The following is an 18,347-nucleotide window of genomic DNA, read 5'->3' on the forward strand; positions in this document are numbered from 1 at the left end:
TGTGTGCATACTGTATGTGTCTGCTTATGTGGGTATGCTTAAAAACTACCCCCACCACACCCACCGCCAAAAAAAATAAGAACATATACACAGTTTTCCTTCTCTGAGACGAGGGTGTATATATTTTCATGACATGTCAATAGGCTCAGGATGTGCCATCTCGGGGGCATAAAGGTTGAACAGGATGAGTGACGGGGACGCGGCAGTTAAGATATGATCTCAAACATGTGCGCATCACGCATGTCAGCCTGCCTCCGGTGTAAAGGTTGATGTATGAACACGTGCCACCCATGTCGTTAGGGATCGAAAAAAAATAACATGTCAAGTTGACAGGTTATCCCCCCCAGACCCCCCCCCCACCCACACACACACACCCCCCTCACAACCCCCAACCCCTACCTACCTTTCCATGTTTGGTCTGTACCATCATGGCTGTCTGGTGGGGGATGGGGCTGAGGGCCAGGCTGGGGGCGTATAGATGAAGGTCTGGAGAGCTTACTGTAACAGAGGTGACTTTACTGTAACAGAGAGCTTTCTGTAACAGAGTTGACCTTACTGTAACAGAGATGACCAAGTTACTGTAACAGTGTAAAGTTTACTGTAACAGAGGTGACCTTACTGTAACATAGAGCTTACTGTAACAGAGGTGACCTTACTGTAACAGAGGTGACGTTACTGTAACAGAGAGCTTACTGTAACAGAGGTGGCCTTACTGTAACAGAGATGACCAAGTTTACTGTGACAGTGTAAAGTTACTGTAACAGAGGTGACCTTACTGTAACAGAGAGCTTACTGTAACAGAGACCTTACTGTAACAGAGACCTTACTGTAACAGAGGTGACCTTACTGTAACAGAGGTGACCAAGTTACTGTAACAGTGTAAAGTTTACTGTAACAGAGGTGACCTTACTGTAACAGAGAGCTTACTGTAACAGAGACCTTACTGTAACAGAGACCTTACTGTAACAGAGGTGACCTTACTGTAACAGAGGTGACCAAGTTACTGTAACAGTGTAAAGTTTACTGTAACAGAGATGACCTTACTGTAACAGAGGTGACCTTACTGTAACAGAGATGACCTTACTGTAAACAGAGGTGACCAAGTTACTGTAACAGTGTAAAGTTTACTGTAACAGAGGTGACCTTACTGTAACAGAGATGACCTTACTGTAACAGAGGTGACCTTACTGTAACATAGAGCTTTCTGTAACAGAGGTGACCTTTACTGTAACAGAGGAGAGCAGGAGGTCTTCTCGGAAAGCATTACCTCTTTGTTGCCTATCCGTTGTCATCTCTCTCTCTTTCTCTCTCTCTCTCTCTCTATCTCTCTCTATCTCTACGTATCTCTCGTATCTCTATCTGTGTCTCTCAGAGAATATGTCAACGCATTCTAACTTCCAAGATGGCAAATGGGTAACTTCTTGGGACAGACGTCCCAAGAAGTTAAACGTTTGACTGGAAGGGGGGGGGGGCTGAAACGGCTGTTGTCTAGGGGGGGATACGAGTTACGATTCATATCTCCAACGGCGCTGAGTCGGCTGAAGTGGACTTCGCAACGCGACAAAAATAGCAGATATACAAGCTCATAGCGCTGCACTCTGTGCCTATTTCTGAATAGCCAAAGTATAGACACACTCAGTGTTTGGGGTAACAGACATCAGGAACACCATGTGTGGTCCAGTGCTGTTCTGTTCTAGGTTAGGAGGAGGTGTCTTTGTCTATTTTTGTCTGTCCTGTCTCTCTCTGTCTCTTAGTCTTTCTATATAGCCCACGCTGTGAAATACAGACTGTTAATTTAACTCCCAAGAGTGTACAAATTAAACCAAATAAATAAGCCGAGATAACTTAACAGTGAGGATTTTCACATGCACACATTTGTCTTTATTTGTTTCTCTCTCTCTCTCAACGCTCTCTTCTGTCTGTATTTCTCCTCTGAAGGACTCACACAGGTGCCTGTACTTTTCAGAGTTAAATACGTTAAATACTATAATAATACTATTACTACTCAGGATTGTACCGTGTGTCAAATACAAAGCCCTTTCTGTTGGGCAACCAGAGCAGAAGACCAAGGAGACGAGAAGAATCCTGTATAGTGTAAGACTGAGTATATGGAAATGAGAACCCCTTGTCACAATACTCAACTAAATCTCCCTCTCTCTCTCTCTCTCTCTCTCTCTCTCTCTCTCTCTCTCTCTCTCTCTCTCTCTCTCTCCCCCCCCACCCTCTCCATCCCTCCCTCCGTCTCTTCATCTCCCCACGTACCTAAAAACGGAGAGAGGGAAAAGGAGAGAGCGAGTGAGTCAGTGGCCGACATTGTTCTTCCTATTCGCATTTGTATGAGAATTTAATTAATTATGATGAATGAGGGAGAGCGTGTTAGGAAAAGGGATTCTTTCTCTTTTTGGGATTGTATTGGTGTTAACATAATTACAACCGCCTTTTTTTAAATTCTCTTCCTTTTTAAATGAAGGGACCGGGGGGCCATTCAGCCCCCCCCCCCCCTGTCCGCCTCTCAAATGGGTTTTTATCACCTTCAATTTGAGGAAAGAAAAGCTGATAAAAAGGCTTCATAATGCTCTAATTTAGCATCGATTTGCATGAATCTGCCTCAGTAATTACCACCCACCCACCCCCCCCCTCCTCCTTTTCAGGAACTACAGCAACAGTAGATTCTGATAAGGAGAAAATGTGTGTGTGTGTGTGTGTGTGTGTGTGTGTGTGTGTGTGTGTGTGCGTGTGTGTGTGTGCGTGTGCGTGTGCGTGTGCGTGTCTGTTGGGTGGAAGGGGTTGGGGGGGTGGTGTGGTATCTCCCGCTCTCCATCTCCCATTTTTCTATTTCCATATCTCATCCGTCCGTCTCTCATTGGGAGAGGCGTGGAGCGAGTGATGGTGGCTGCGTGAGAGAGGAGGATGAGGAGGAGGAGGAGGAGGAGGAGGAGGAGGGATGGAGAAGAACGGAACAATCCTAAATCAAAGCACTCAATTATAGGACTGCAGTAATTATGGGAGCCCTTGAATTGGAGTGCTCTCTGAGGGAGAGGGAGATGGATAGACAGATATATGGATGATGCAACGAGACGGGGTGGGCGGGGACTGATAGGTAAATAAATGAATATGCCACGCACCAGAAATACAATGTAGCCTCCGGGGGGCCACACCGGGAGACCCCCCCCCCCCATAAATATACGCGCATTAATCGATAAGGCTCGCAAAAACCCATCCTAACGCAATTAAAAGGGTATTGAGTGGAAGCGGGGCAGGAGGCGGGGGGGGGGGGGGGGTCTACACGTGTGGGTTCGAGTGCGGGGTTATGCAAGGCCCCTAGGTGGGGGTGGTGGGGGGGTTCTTCCTGACCCTGAGGGTGGGTTAATGCCCCCCTTGGTCCCACCTAGCCTCTGGCCTGTGTACAGTTGAACGGCTATAGGGGTCAGTCCATAAAGGGACCCGGGACCCCCCCCCCCCCTGTCTCTGTGGAGCCCTTCACTGGTCAATAAGGCTGAATGACTTCTATGAACTATACCATTCACTATGGAGCCATGCTGTTGTTAACCACGGCCTGCAGAGCAGAGCTGAATCAAAAGCGATACAATCTGTAACTTTTCATGTTCTAACCCGGGATTTGAACCCCTGGCGGCAGGTCCCCGCAGCGGATGAATTCATTAAATAATAGCAGTGAATGTGTTAAAGGGATAGTTCACCTCCAAAATGACTTTTTTTTTCTCTATGGATTAGTCACCCCATGAGACTTAAATTCATGGATATATTTTAGTTTTTTGTCTCATTCCTAAGACAATAATTTGATGACCGGCAGCGGTTCCGGTAGGAGACACAAAGAGGCTCCTTTGTGTCTCCTACCGGAACCGCTGCCTACCGGTCCTGCTGGTCATCAAATTATTGGCTTAGAAATGCGACAAAAACAAAAAAAATATCCATGAATTCAAGTCTCCATGGGGTGACTAATCGATAGAATGTATTTTTTGGTAAACTATCCCTTCAAGGCTAAAAGGATAACACAAAAAAGTAGTGGGGACTTGTTCCCATTGTGGTCCTATGCTTTCAATTCATCAACATAAAAATAGCACAACAATACATTTCATCAACAAATACAAAACACTATCCCTCTCTGTCTCTATTTGTCTCTCTCTCTCTCAACACTCTCTTCTTTCTGTCTTTGTCCTCTGAAGGACTCACACAGGTGCCTGCACACTTTTCACAGTTAAATACTATAATACTATTACTACTCAGGAATAGGTCCCCCCATGCCCCCCCCCCCCATGCCCCCCCCCGCCGCCCGCACAAGTGCCCAAAAATGTCTGATCTGTTGGAGCCGTAACAGAGAGTATACGTTTGGGAACGCAAGTTATATCCGTTTGAGTTTCATGCAATACCTCTAGTCAACCCAACCACAGGATTGATTGATTAAATACTTTATTAGTCCGAAATTACAGGAATAAAATACTCCTTTAAGGCTAACACAAAAAAAAACATGGGGACTTATTGTGGTCCTATGTTTTCAATTCATCAACATAAGATCTTAACACAATAATACAAACACTATGTACCAAGGAGATGGAAAATTACTTTTATCTCCCCTTGTGGTCTCCTGATAGATGATTTTTCAGGACAGTTTTGAAATAAACCATTGTTTCACATCTTTGAATGGATGGTGTCAGGTTATTCCACATCTTGGTGGCAGAGCAGTAGAATGAGAATTTCCCCATGTTTTTTTCCCCCACATTTTGGGTGGTTCCAGGATCTAAACGTCTCAATAGAAGAGTTGGAATATATACCACCTCCCAACCACGGCAGTCGTGAGTTACATTGCATTAACATAAACGTATTATATCTACGCCTACTATTGTATTAACATACTAACGAAAAAATAGCAGATCTACAAGCTCACAACGCGTCGCATAGCGACGCGTTGTGAGCTTGTAGATCGGCTATTTTTTTCACTTGGACAACACCGCCGTCGTATAGAGAGGGACGAGGTTATGGAACCCGGGGTGGTTAAATATATACAGTGTGCAGCCTGTCAGTGCATGTGGTTTTATTCAAATGATAGATGTCTGTTTTCACGCACCAGGGTCTCCCCCCCCCCACCCCCACTCCACTCTATCTTGTCTCCCCCCCCTCTCTCTCTCTCTCTCTCCATGTGTGTGTGTGTGTGTGTGTGTGTGTGTGTGTGCGTGTGTTTTCGTTTATTGTTCCCATCAAAAGAGCCTTATTTTCTTATTTTTAAGTGTGTGTGAGTGATCATGCTCATGTGTGTACGTGCGTGTGTGTGTACGTGCGTGTGTGTGTGTGTGTGTGTGTACGTGCGTGTGCGTGCGTGCGTGCGTGTGTACGTGTGTGTGTGTGTGTGTGTGTACGTGCATGTGTGTGTGTGTGTGTATGTGTGTGTGTGTGTGTGTGTGTGCGCGTGCGTGCGTGTGTGCACGTGTGTATACGTGCATGTGTGTGTACGTGTGTGTGTCTACGCGTGTGTGTACGTGCACGTGTGCGTGTACGTGCGTGTGTGTACTTGCGTGTGTGTGTGTGTACGTGCATGTGTGTGTGTGTGTACGCGCGTGTGTGTACTTGCGTGTGTGTGAACGTGCATGTGGTGGCGCGTACGTGTTTGCATGTTTCTATGTGTGCCACCTTGGGGATTTACAGGCTCTGGATGGGTCCTCACATTAACACATGCAGGAAGTTTGTCATGGGCCATCCCGCCTGTTCTGTTCCATCCAGAGCTCATTTAGGTCCCGACGAGACATTTATCACAGATGTTCCTCTCCTCTCTCCTCTCTCCTCTCTCTCCCATCTCCTTTCTAACCAGCACATACAGGCCCTGCTGCTGCCTGGCCCGCCACAATACACAAAGGACTCGTCTCCACGCACACATGCACGCACGCACAGTGGTGTAAAGTAACTAAGTACATTTACTCAAGTACTGTACTTAAGTACAATTTTGAGGTACTTTTACTTTACTGGAGTATTTCCAATTGTCTATACTTTTACTTCTACTCCACGACATCTCAGAGGCAAATATTGTACTTTTACTCCACTACAATTATTGAAAACTTTAGTTACTAGTTACTTTGCAGATATAAATGATTACATTATAGAACATACATTAACCACTTTAGCCCTATTTTTTACCAAGGCTATTTGAAAATAGCCGATCTACAAGCTCAACAACGCGTCGCATTGGGGCGTGTTGTGAGCTTGTAGATCTGCAATTTTCAAATATTTTTGTACTTTTACTTTTGGTGACAATACTTTTGTACTTTTACTCAAGTAAATCTTTAATTCTGGACTTTTACTTGTAACTGAGTATTTCTATATTACAGTATTGGGACTTTTACTTAAGTAAAACATTTGAGTACTATTTCCACCACTGCACACACACGCACACACACACACACACGCACACGCACACGCACTCACACACACACACACACACACACACACACACACACACACACACACACACACACACACACACACACACACACACACACACACACAGATAAACACATGGGCGCCCAGCGTAACAGATTGCAGTCCAGTTTCATTTTTTTGCAAAGATAATACAGAACATCATTAGCAAGATACTTGGATTCACATTGGGAGCGGTGCTCTTTAAAGTGTATTGTTTCATTGTGTCATTGTTCCAATAAGCGCAGAAGAACGAATCCAGGTCATCGTCGGTCATCTCTCCATTCCTTTTACCATTTTCTGTGTGTGTGTGTGTGTGTGTGTGTGTGTGTGTGTGTGTGTGTGTGTGTGTGTGTGTGTGTGTGTGTGTGTGTGTGTGTGTGTGTGTGTGTGTGTGTGTGTGTGTGTGTGTGTGTGCGTGCGTGTATAGTAGAATTTGAGAAATATACATTGTGAGGAATTTTTCCTGGAAAGATTTTTTTTTTTTTTTATCATTATGGTTGAAAAAATATTTTTCAGAGATAGTTTTACACTGACAAAAATCTTCAGGTTAGGATTAGACATTTAGAAGTTAGGTTTAGGGATTAGAGCTAGAGTTATGGCTGATCTACACGTACTGTAGTTGCGTGCTTGGTGTCGTGTTTGCGTGCTTGGTGTCGTGTACCCAAAGAATTGCCGATTTACAAGCCCACAACGCGTCGCAGTGCGACGTGTTGTGGGCTTGTAGAGCTGCTATTTTCCGGCTTTAGGCTTACGGTTAAAAATGCCCCCCCCCCCCCGCCAAAGAAAAGGCATCCATAAAGAACTGTGGTGTAAAGTAACTAAGTACATTTACTAAAGTACTGTGCTTATGTAAAATTTGAGGTATTTTTACTTTAGTGGAATATTTCCAGTTTGTAAATGTGCACGAGTGTTGAACAAGCTTTCATCATGCACACCTGATCAATGGCGGTCCGTTTCACCATTTAGCGCTACTATAGCTAGCATGCGGGATGTGCATGCGCGTGCAGGCCGTTGGGGGGGGGCCCTCCCTGTAACCGTGCTTCCTTTGTGATTAATGTGCTCCTGTCTGGGCTGACAGCGTCGGAGGGGAGTGATGTGTCGGGATGAGCCGCCGCCGCAGCTCCTAGCTGATTTACTGGCGTCCATTCCCATTGGTGTAAAGTCAATCTCAGTGGAAGGTCAGCGGCCCGCGCGCGCACATTAGCGTCTTTTAACCCTTTAAGACCCGGAACACATCCGTGTCATTTTAAGATTTCTTTGGGCTATTCAAAAATAGCAGATCTACAAGCTCGAGCTTGTAGATCTACTATTTCTGAAAAATCGTGAAAATGTGTGCAAATCTTTGAATATATATATATTTTTTAAGGCAAACATTTGTAACTCAAATCGTTGCTTCTGGGAATTCTACAAATGTCTTCTAAATCATGTCTTCTTTTTTGAAAAAGCTTATGTTGCTGTGTATCAGTGGTTCTCAAACTTTTTCCATGTCAAGGATCCCCAAAAAAAAATGTATTTGGCCATGGACCCCCATCTCAAAATATATTGTTCCAGGGACCCCCCAGAAGCAAAGATTTCAGTTAAAAATGTTCGCTTAAAAAAAAAAAAATGTATATATATACATCTTTTTTTTTCTCAAAGATTTGCACACATTTTCACGTTTTTTCTGGAAATAGCAGATATACAAGCTCGTAGCTATGAGCTTGTATATCTGCTATTTTTGAATAGCCAAAGAAATCAAAAAATGACACACAATTGCGTTCCCGGTCTAATTGGGTTAATCCCCATCCGTCAGTAGGGGCAGGCCCGGCGCAGTACAGCGGCAGAGCTAGAGCGTTAATAACACCACACACAGAGGTATAGAGGCAGACCTTTCTGGAGGCCCAAGGGGTATAGAGATCAGTGTTGCCAGATTCTGCGAGAGAAATAAGCAAACCATGGTCTATGAAAACAAGCCCAAACGAAGCGGCTGTTATAGGTGACAGGAGCACTTTAAACCTATATGCATTGGATATTTGAGAATAGCAGATGTACAGGCTCACATCAACGCGACGAGTTGTGAGCTATTTTCAAAAATAATTGTGAAAAAAGTGACACTTTTTTTATATTCCTTGAAACAGAAAACTTGTATTCACAACCTTTTTTTATTGTAGCTTTAAAATAATACTGTAGACCAGGCCAGAGTTTTTGGAGATCAGAGGTTTAAAGATACAGGTAGATTTCAATGACGTCACCTTCTTAAAATAATGGCAATTCTTTGAATTTTTTATTTTGGCCTAAGGGCACGCTCCCAGCAAAACATGGTCGGCTAGCGTTAAACGCAGGTTGTGCGCGGCCACAGTTTTTTGCAGCCGGCGGATTCTAAAAAACGGGAGTGACCCACCTCTCACTCACTTTCAGGACCCTCCCCGTAGCCCGCACGGCCTTCTGCCTTGAGCACCATGTTGCTTCCTGAGTCTTGGGACGGTCCGCCTTCGACTCACCCGATTGGACAGAGGGGGAAAATCAGCTCCTGCCTCCAGCAGTTTTATGCTTCAAATGGTCAAGTCGTCTAGAGCGGATAAACGCACGGTCTGCGCGACATGCGGAAATATCCGCTCTTGTGTGAATCCACGCATTTGCATTGACAAAGCATTGGCAGATTCCGCCCCAGAGGTAAAATAAAAGTGCGGTGGGAGCGTGCCCTAAATCAGTTATTCATGACACTGGCCACCTCTGGTAAAATGGAATATATCCTTATTGAAAAGATCGTGATATTCCCGCCCCCGTAAATTACATCAGACTTTGGTACTCTTATTATATTCACTGAAGGATCTTGTCAACAACAGCACAAACTTTAAAAAGAAAAGAAATGTAAACGCCACCAAAGGGCCACCAAAATCAGTTGGGTTCATCCTGCAGTTAGATTATGACTTTTGATTATGACTTCTGCGCAAAAGTTTACATTTTGGTTTGAGATTTGCACTATAGGAGAGGTCATAGGGTCACTCAAGTTACGTGGGGTCCATCCCTTCCTTAGGGAAACTTGAAATGGGCTCAGCAAGTTTCATGGCAATCAGCTCATTAGACTGTGAAATATCTTGTGTGCAAGTGAACATGTTGTCATTGCATGTCGCCAAGTTGTCATGCAGCTGTCTCTCAGAGGCATGCCTGCCCGACTTTTAGCTGTCAATTGTGGGCAAGGCTGTCTAGCCCATTACCACTGGAACGAGAGGAGCCGTTCATTAGCGATTCACTTGTTTTACATAAATTCATGTACGGTAATAAAAACTAATCAGGGATCCTCCATAACAACCGCCGAAATCTGCCTCCACACACCTCATAACCCACTGTACTTCTCTGTCAGACAGGGACGTGACATGACAGGAAAACAGGTGTTTTCAGGTGTAAATTCAGTGCACCATGTTTCCCCTTTATAACATACAGGGTATACATTTTGCGATTAACTCTTTAACTGCCAGAGTAATAGTGTAATAGTGATAAGCCACTGCCAGCGAAAACGAGCGATTTGTCGAACCTTTTGAAAAATCATGGAATATTTTCCGTGATCGCTGGTCCTCAAGGCACGCACGGGTGCCTTGAGGACGCACGGGTGTCTCGGGAGTCTCGGGGAAAAAAAGTATTCCGGTCGCGGTAATCCGTTGCAGAGTTGTGTCCTGTTGAATGTAGCCTCGATCTCCAGGCTTTTATTTTTCAGTTTTGCTAAACAATAAGAGCCCGGACCAGCCTGTTCCTTGTCCTGGAATAGGAAGTGTTTCATTTCCCCCGACCAACCAGAGTGCAGTGGGCGTCGCTCCAAATGTTGTGACGTCAGGGCTCTCAATGCTACACACTGGGGAGGAGGAGGGGCACGGGGCGGGGCGGGGCGGGGGCTGACGGACAGATCGGGGAACCAATGGGATCACCACGCATTCTCTCTCCGGAGATGTTAAACCCGCCCCTCTATGCCAGATATGAGACTCGCTATAGGAAATGTTGAATGTGGCTTGTTTTTTTTGCCGTAAAGCAACAGGAACGGAGATAAAGCCATTTTCCCACAGGAAATAAACAGGAAGAAAACAAGAGTTCTTTTTATTTGTATTAAGTCAGTCGTCATCTGGCAGTGAAAGCATCATTCATTCCTATACACTCCTGTCTCACAACCCTGACAAAGAGGTCAAGTGTGTTACCCTCAGTGGTGGAAAAAGTACTCAAATTCTTAACTTAAGTAAAAGTACCAATACTGCAATATAAAAATACTCTGTTACAAGTAAAAGTCCAGAATTCAAAATTTACTTGAGTAAAAGTACAGAAGTTTTGGCGTCAAAATGTACTTAAAGCACCAAAAGTAAAAGTACTAAAATGTTTGAAAATAGCAGATCTACAAGCTCACAACGCGTCGCATCGCGACGCGTTGTGAGCTTGTAGATCGGCTATTTTCAAATAAAGTGGTTAATGTATGTTTCATAATGTAATAATGTATATCTGCAAAGTAACTAGTAACTCAAGTTTTCAAATAATTGTAGTGGAGTAAAAGTACAATATTTGCCTCTGAGATGTAGTGGAGTAGAAGTAAAAGTATTGGAAATTGGAAATACTCAAGTAAAGTACAAATACCTCAGAATTGCACTTAAGTACAGTACTTAAGTAAATGTACTTAGTTACTTTACACCACTGGTTACCCTACCGGTATGTCGTTTATTCTTTGTGCCCTGTCGTGTGACTATGTATGGAATGTGTGGCAGCATGTATGTAGTCATTCACTGGGTAAAGGATATTTATTGTGTACGGGGCAGCCTGTACAACAGTGGAAGGAAATATGTATCCCTCAATGTGCAATGCAGCCGCTTTCTTTTACCATGAGGTATACGTTTTAAGAATGGATGAATAGGTTGTTCTTCAAAAATGTATTGTAGTCTTTGCACTATCGGTTCATGCTGATAGCACAAGAAAAAAACAACTCTTATCGGTTGTACTCTATACAGTAGCTATTGTAAGCTATTATTCTAATAGTCCCCCAAGACAAAACGCATTTAACATCGATCCTCGGTCGACGGATTCCTAATATTCTATGAATATGGCATCCAGTTATGTCAAAAAATTACGATGTTGAATTATATTATTCCGCGGCTTTAGTATTGATGTTTTCCACGAAGAATACAGCTGGCACTTCAGCATCTCGGCCTGTTTCCCCATCCTGTCAGCGCTGTTTGTGCAGGAAGCGTTCTCCTAGTAATGCTAATAGCCACTACGACCCCCCCCCCCCCCCCGGAGGGTGTCTGGCTCTCACCTCTCAGTGTTGCCAGATTTTGTGAGAGAAATAAGCAACCAGGTCTAGGAAAACGGGCCCAAAAGAAGCAACTCTGCCACATGAGTACTTCAAACCTATATATATTGTATACAGGTCTACAAGTTCACGACACGTTGTGAGCTTGTACATCTGCTATCTGCTTCAAAATAATCTTGAAATGGGCACGGTGACGCAGTCGGTAGCGCTGTCACCTCACAGCTAGAAGGTCCTGGGTTCCATACCCTAGGTGGGGTTGGCGAAAGGGCCTTTCTGTGTGGAGTTTGCATGTTCTCCCCATGTCCCCTAGGGTAGGTACCCTCACAAAAAACATGCTGTAATCCTGGTCTCTATACTGCCTCCCCCTGGTCAGCCGGGGCGCCTGATGGAGGGGAAAGGAACTGGTTGGAATAACGTGTTCCTTCCACGCGCTACGTCCTACCGGGGAAACTCCCCCCTGTCGGGTGATAAGAAGGCTTGTTAGCTCTCATGCTTTGAAGGAAGCATGAGCTCGGCTCTGGGCTCTCCCTAGGCTGGCAGAGGGAGTGTAGCAAAAAAAATGGGGTTGCAAAATCGTGGGATAAAAACAAAATAATAATAAGCAACCAGGTCTAGGAAAACGGGCCCAAAAGAAGCAACTGTGCCACATGAGCACTTTAAATATATATTGTATACATCGGTTATTTGAAAATAGCCGATCTGCAAGCTCACAACGGGTCGCATCGCGATGCGTTGTGAGCTTGTAGATCTGCTATTTTCAAAAGAATCTTGAAAAAAAAAGTGGAATATTTAGGAGATTTTTTGAAACATTATAACAACACAAATCTGGTACGGGGCTCCCTGGCACAAAACATTTTCAAATGGCCCGGGGTTTAGGGACAAATGCATATTAATTTGGGGGTCCTCCGCAACCCGCAACTGCCAATATTTACAAGCAAACTTTACAGAAAAAGAAGCCCTTAAGTCGCTTATAATAAGCGGACGTGGCAACGCGGTCACCTTCTTCAAGTTTCACGTGGCAAAGCCCTTTTCTCCTTGTTCTGCCAGCCTGCCTGTCTGGAGGACGCCATGCCTACTAAATACGGCCCGATTGATCCTTCCGACCGATTGATTGATTGGTGTCTGAGAAGCCTGTTTATCATTGTGCTGCTGTGAAAACTATAATGATTGGCTTGTTTCTCTCTCTCTCTCTCTCTCTCTCTCTCTCTCTCTCTCTCTCTCTCTCTCTGTCTCTCTCTGTCTCGCCATCCTTTTGCTCATGTAACTTTTACCAGAACGGAACTATTGCTTTTTTCCTTTTTTTTCTGACTCTCTCCTTGCTCTTTCTCTGTGTGGCACGCACGCACGCACGCACGCACGCACGCACGCACGCACGCACGCACGCACGCACGCACGCACGCACGCACGCACGCACGCACGCACGCACGCACGCACGCACGCACGCACGCACGCACGCACGCACGCACGCACGCACGCACGCACGCACGCACGCACGCACGCACGTGGTGGAAAAAGTACTCAAATGTTTTACTTAAGTAAAAGGATCAAATCTGCAATAAATATATGTTACAAGTAAAAGTCCGGAATTCAAAATGTACTTGAGTAAAAGGACAAAAGTATTGGCAAATTGAGTACCGTACTTGAGTACATTTATTTAGTTACTTTACTCCACTGCGCGCGCGCACACACGCACGCGCGCGCATACACACACACACACACACGCGCGCGCACAGGTCTCTTTCCTTTCCTGTCTCCCATTGACTGCTCTGGGGGGGTTCTCTCTCTCTCTCTCTCTCTCTCTCTCTCTCTGCCAGACACAGTCGCTTGCCTCCTGAAGGACGCTCCAGAGCTAGAAGACAGGTAATCTTTTAATCTCCCCCCTCCATCTTTTTACACCGTGTGCCTTTCTACTCCCATTCTCCTGCTAAAACATTTCATATTCTAATCGGGCTCCCTGTCCGCCTCCCTCCCCCCCCCCCTCCCCCTCAGCACCTCCTAATGTCTTTCTATAGACCCATCAAACTCACCAACACTCCGCCGAGTTTATCCACGCTTTTTTTTCCTCCCCCCTCTTCCCTTTCTCCCGCTTTCTCTTTCCGCTCTCCCTTTTTTCTTTTTTTCTCAACGCTTCCTTCAATTCAAACGCCGCTCTCATTCTCTTCCCCTTCTGCCTCGCTCTCTTCCTATACTCTATACCTCCCTCCTCCCCACACCCCCTTCCCCCTCTTTCTCCATCACCTTTTTTTTCTCCTTCTTGTTCTTCTCTTTCTATCTCTCTCTCTTTCTCTTGTCCCCTCCCCCCCCCCCTTCCCCTCTTTCTTTTTATTCTTTCGCCCGGAGGTTAGCGCTAAACGTGCATCATTCAGCGAAAAACAAAAGGAGTTGAATTGATTGGGTTATCAGCCCCCCTTACACGCGAAAGCTTGCCTCTTGCTGGACCCTTTGATCAGAGCTGAAAAGCATGCGCTACATGTCAGAAATGTGCTTCAACAGCTCTTTCTGAGTTTTACAATTACTACAACGCCGCGGTCACATCCAAAGTTATACCCCTCCTCTCTCTCTCTCTCTCTCTCTCTCTCTCTCTGTAGTGTTAGGGTTAGGGGGCCCGCGGGCGACGTGCGTCATTATTGCGCCTCTTATTGCCCGTATTCCCTGCTGAGCGGCCCGCCGAGTCCGGGAGAGAGCGGTGTTAATCCATTAAGACCGGGAACGATTTTTTTTTAGCTCAAATCTTTGCTTCTGGGGGGGTCCCTGGAACAACACATTTTGAGATGGGGGTCCACCACGGCCAAATACATATCATTTTTGGGGGTCGTCCTTGACATGAAAAAGTTTGAGAACCACTGATTATAGCGACATAAGTTCTTTCAAAAAACTAGTTAGGATTTAAAAGACATTTTGTAGAATCCCCAGAGGCAAAGATTTGAGTAAAACATTTTGGCTTTAAAAATATATATTCAAAGATTTGCACACATGTTCACGTTTTTTTCCAAAAAATAGCAGATCTACAAGCTCATAGCGCGGCACTCGGTGCCGCACTATGAGCTTGTATATCTGCTATTTTTCAATAGCCAAAGAAATATAAAAATAACACAGATGCGTTCCCGGTCTTAATGAGTTAAGGGAGGGGAGGGGGGGGATATAATGCTGCTGGTGCTGCCACTGCCGCTGTTGTTGCTGCATGTGGTTGAACTGGGTTGCAGTGGTTTTGACTCTGACGGCACGCTCCATGGATGGATTATTAGACCGGGGCCAGTGCCCAGGGGGGGCCCGTGACTACCCGGGGGGGGGGGGGGGCCTTTGGCAGCCCTGAGCTACAAGGCCCGATGACAATTTAGTTGCTGTCGGGCCGGAACGTCTTATTTTATCTTTTTGTGTTTTTTTTTCATAAATCGCTCAAAAGCATCAAAAGTAGCAGATCTGCCACTTTTGCTATTATACGTGTGTAAATTGGGCCCGTCAGCCTGTACAGTACAAGGCGGTAACCAGGGCCCCCGTCCCTCCTAAAGAGACCGTAACAGAGACCCCAGCCCTCCTTTTTTGTACGTTATGCAAACACATACAGTATCATGTAAATACAAGGTTCATTTGGACACTATCAGCTCAGGATTAAACATTACCATTTATTAACCATTTACCATGTATTGCATAACCATTTACTGCAATATTAACCATTTACTGCAATGATTTTGCATTCAGTTTGGCGGTGTGACTCTGCTCATGTGATAGTACAGATTACCTGCGCAAGCATGACACCGAATCTGAGATCACAAACCCCCCCCAGAGCAGAGCATCAGATACAGTTTTACATGAACATTATTACATTGAACCTTCAATGCATAACTACCACATAGTACAATCCATAGAATCAACCTATAACAATATGAACTAAATGCCACAGGGAGGAGGCCGGGGAGGTGGAGGGAATTTAAAAACCAACAGCCGTACAACCAGCGGAAACAGCAAAGCACGTAGAATGAACAGAGAACAGAGGGCTGCTTAAATGAACCGCCAGAGATGCGCTGTGGGTATGAGGGCGTGTGTGAGTTAGCTTGTAGCGAATGAGAACGACGTGAGGTTGAACATACTGACTTCTCGTGGGAGTACGTATGAATTAGCTTGTTAACGAATGAATGGAGGGGGTCCGGGGAGAGTGAACGTAACATATAAACCTCCTGCCTTCCGCGTCTACATGAACTATGGCTACGCTGAATTTATAGACTGTAAATCCTGTTTGATAAAATGTCCACAGGTGCTTTCTTGACCCACAAATGCCTTCGAACCCGAGTACTGTGTTTAAGTGCATGCCCACCCTGACAAGCTGGGGCTTCTGAAAGATAATTGGCCCGATGGCCCTCATGAGTCTTAATCCGTCCTCCATGCGCACGGCAGTGGTGATGAACTACTTTCCTTTGACCCCGGGGGGGGCCGGGTGGGGGGGTCAAAGGTGGCTGCCACCCACACAGAGTTCCCACAGAGTACCGTACATGTCTCCCCCCCCCCCCCCCCCCCCAAAAGGCGAGGGGGTTCGCTCGCCAACTCCGAGATAGGGAAAACAATACAACACGCCAGGTTCATCTCCGGATTAAGTGAACCTTCACCTCGAGGACAGAGGAAGTGGTTAAAAACGGCCTCGTTCATTAATACTCCGGGAAGTACAGCGAAGAGGTCCAACAGGTCCATCATGCCGCGGAGGAACCGTGTTTTCTATAATTGTGCTTTTCCTCAAGGTCTGACATAACCTGTGAGGTTAAAAAATACAATAGAGAGAGAGAGAGAGGGCACTCTTGTGACTTATAAAATGCCTGATCTGTTTCCGTGCACGGTGCAGAGCACGGAAATATCCGATCTTCAAGCTCACTCCGCGTTTGCAGCGCGGCACGTTGTGAGCTCGTAGATCGGCTATATTCGGTGCGAGGCACGGCACGTAGCTAAGTCATAAATGAGGCTCAATGTGGCCCTTTTTGACCCGATGAGGAACGGGGAACTTAATCTCTCCGCATCACATGTGCTCTAATGTTCCCCCCTGTATTATTATGGTACATGCTCACGCGCGGAAACCGCTTTAGCGGTAACAATGAGACTGGGGGGGGCGGGGGGGGGGGGGGGGGTACGTAGAAATAGAAGGAAGCCTGCTGAAAAAATAACCGGCAGAGATTTGAGAATGACAAAAGCACACACACACTTGCACGCGCGCACGCGCGCACACACGCGCACACACACACACACACACACACACACACACACACACACACACACACACACACACACACACACACACACACACACACACACACACACACACACACACACACACACACACACACACACACACATACACAGAACACACAGTAAAATCCTCCGGTGTTAATTTTTAACAGAAAGGGTACAAATGTAACCAAATGGACCTGTTTTAAGGGGTCAGGATTTTGCAGTGCATGCACACTAAGGTTAAAGGGATAGTTCACCCCCAAAATGACCATTTGTTCTATGGATTAGTCACCCCATGGAGACTTGAATTCATGGATATTTTCTAGTTTTTGCAAGCCAATAATTTGATGACCAGCAGCGGTTCCGGTAGGAGACACAAAGAGTCTCCTTTGTGTCTCCTACCAGAACCACTGCCTACCGGTCCGCTGGTCATCAAATTATTGGCTTAGGAATGCGACAAAAACTAGAAAATATCCATTAATTAAATTTTGTGGGTGAACTATATCCCTACTGTTTAGACTGCCAGCCCAAACCCGAAGTTTTTTTTTTGGCCTATCCAGCTTGGAATCGGATTGAATTCATCAAGTCTGAACAGTAAAAAAGAAAATCCTAATCAGATCTGAAGCTACATTTGGTGGTTTTGAAAAGCGATTCAAATCAGATTTCTAAAGCCTGATTTATTCTTAATCCCATGACGGTGTCACTTGCCGACACAAGCTGATCTACAAGCTCACAAACAGTCACGATGCACCACATTGTGAGCTTTTTCAGCTATTTCCAGAAAACACATAGGTGAGCGGCACTGTCTTTAGACAGAATATAAGTTTATGTCATTATCACAGCCACCAAAGCAGACAGGCCGACGACATCTAAATGCACAAATGCGATCCGATCGCTCTGATCACACTCGAGTGTGGACGGTTCGTCCTAAAGATCAGATTTGAGACACAAATCGTGTTTTGCCCGCGAGTCTGAACCAAGCAAGCCCTTAAAACAACAGCAATAGCTCCCATTCGGTCTCTCTCTCTCTCTATACACGGTGCCTGAGGGGGCTCTCTGGCTCCTAAACAGCCACCCTGTTCCCTCAGTAATTGGCTGGCTGGTACTTAAGCCCAACAGCTTTTAATAAGCAATAGAAACGGGAGCCAAACTGACAATAACGTGCCGCCCTTACATCAATTATCGGATGCATATCCATCACTCGCTGACTTATACGTGACCCCAGGCACCTGCCAGCTGAGGTATTGACCGACCCAGCTCTCCCCGGCGCGAGTGACAAGTTCCATTTGCAATCACATTTATTAACCCGTTGAGACCGGGAACGCATCTGTGTCATTTTATTTCTTTTCTTTGGGCTATTATAGCAGATCTGCTATTTTTTTTTAAATTGTGAAAATGTGTGCTCATGTACGTGAACATTTGTAAATCACATCTGTGCTTCTGGGGG

This window comes from Gymnoscopelus braueri (assembly GCF_963280865.1).
Source record: "Gymnoscopelus braueri genome assembly, chromosome: 12".
NCBI lineage: Eukaryota > Metazoa > Chordata > Actinopteri > Myctophiformes > Myctophidae > Gymnoscopelus > Gymnoscopelus braueri.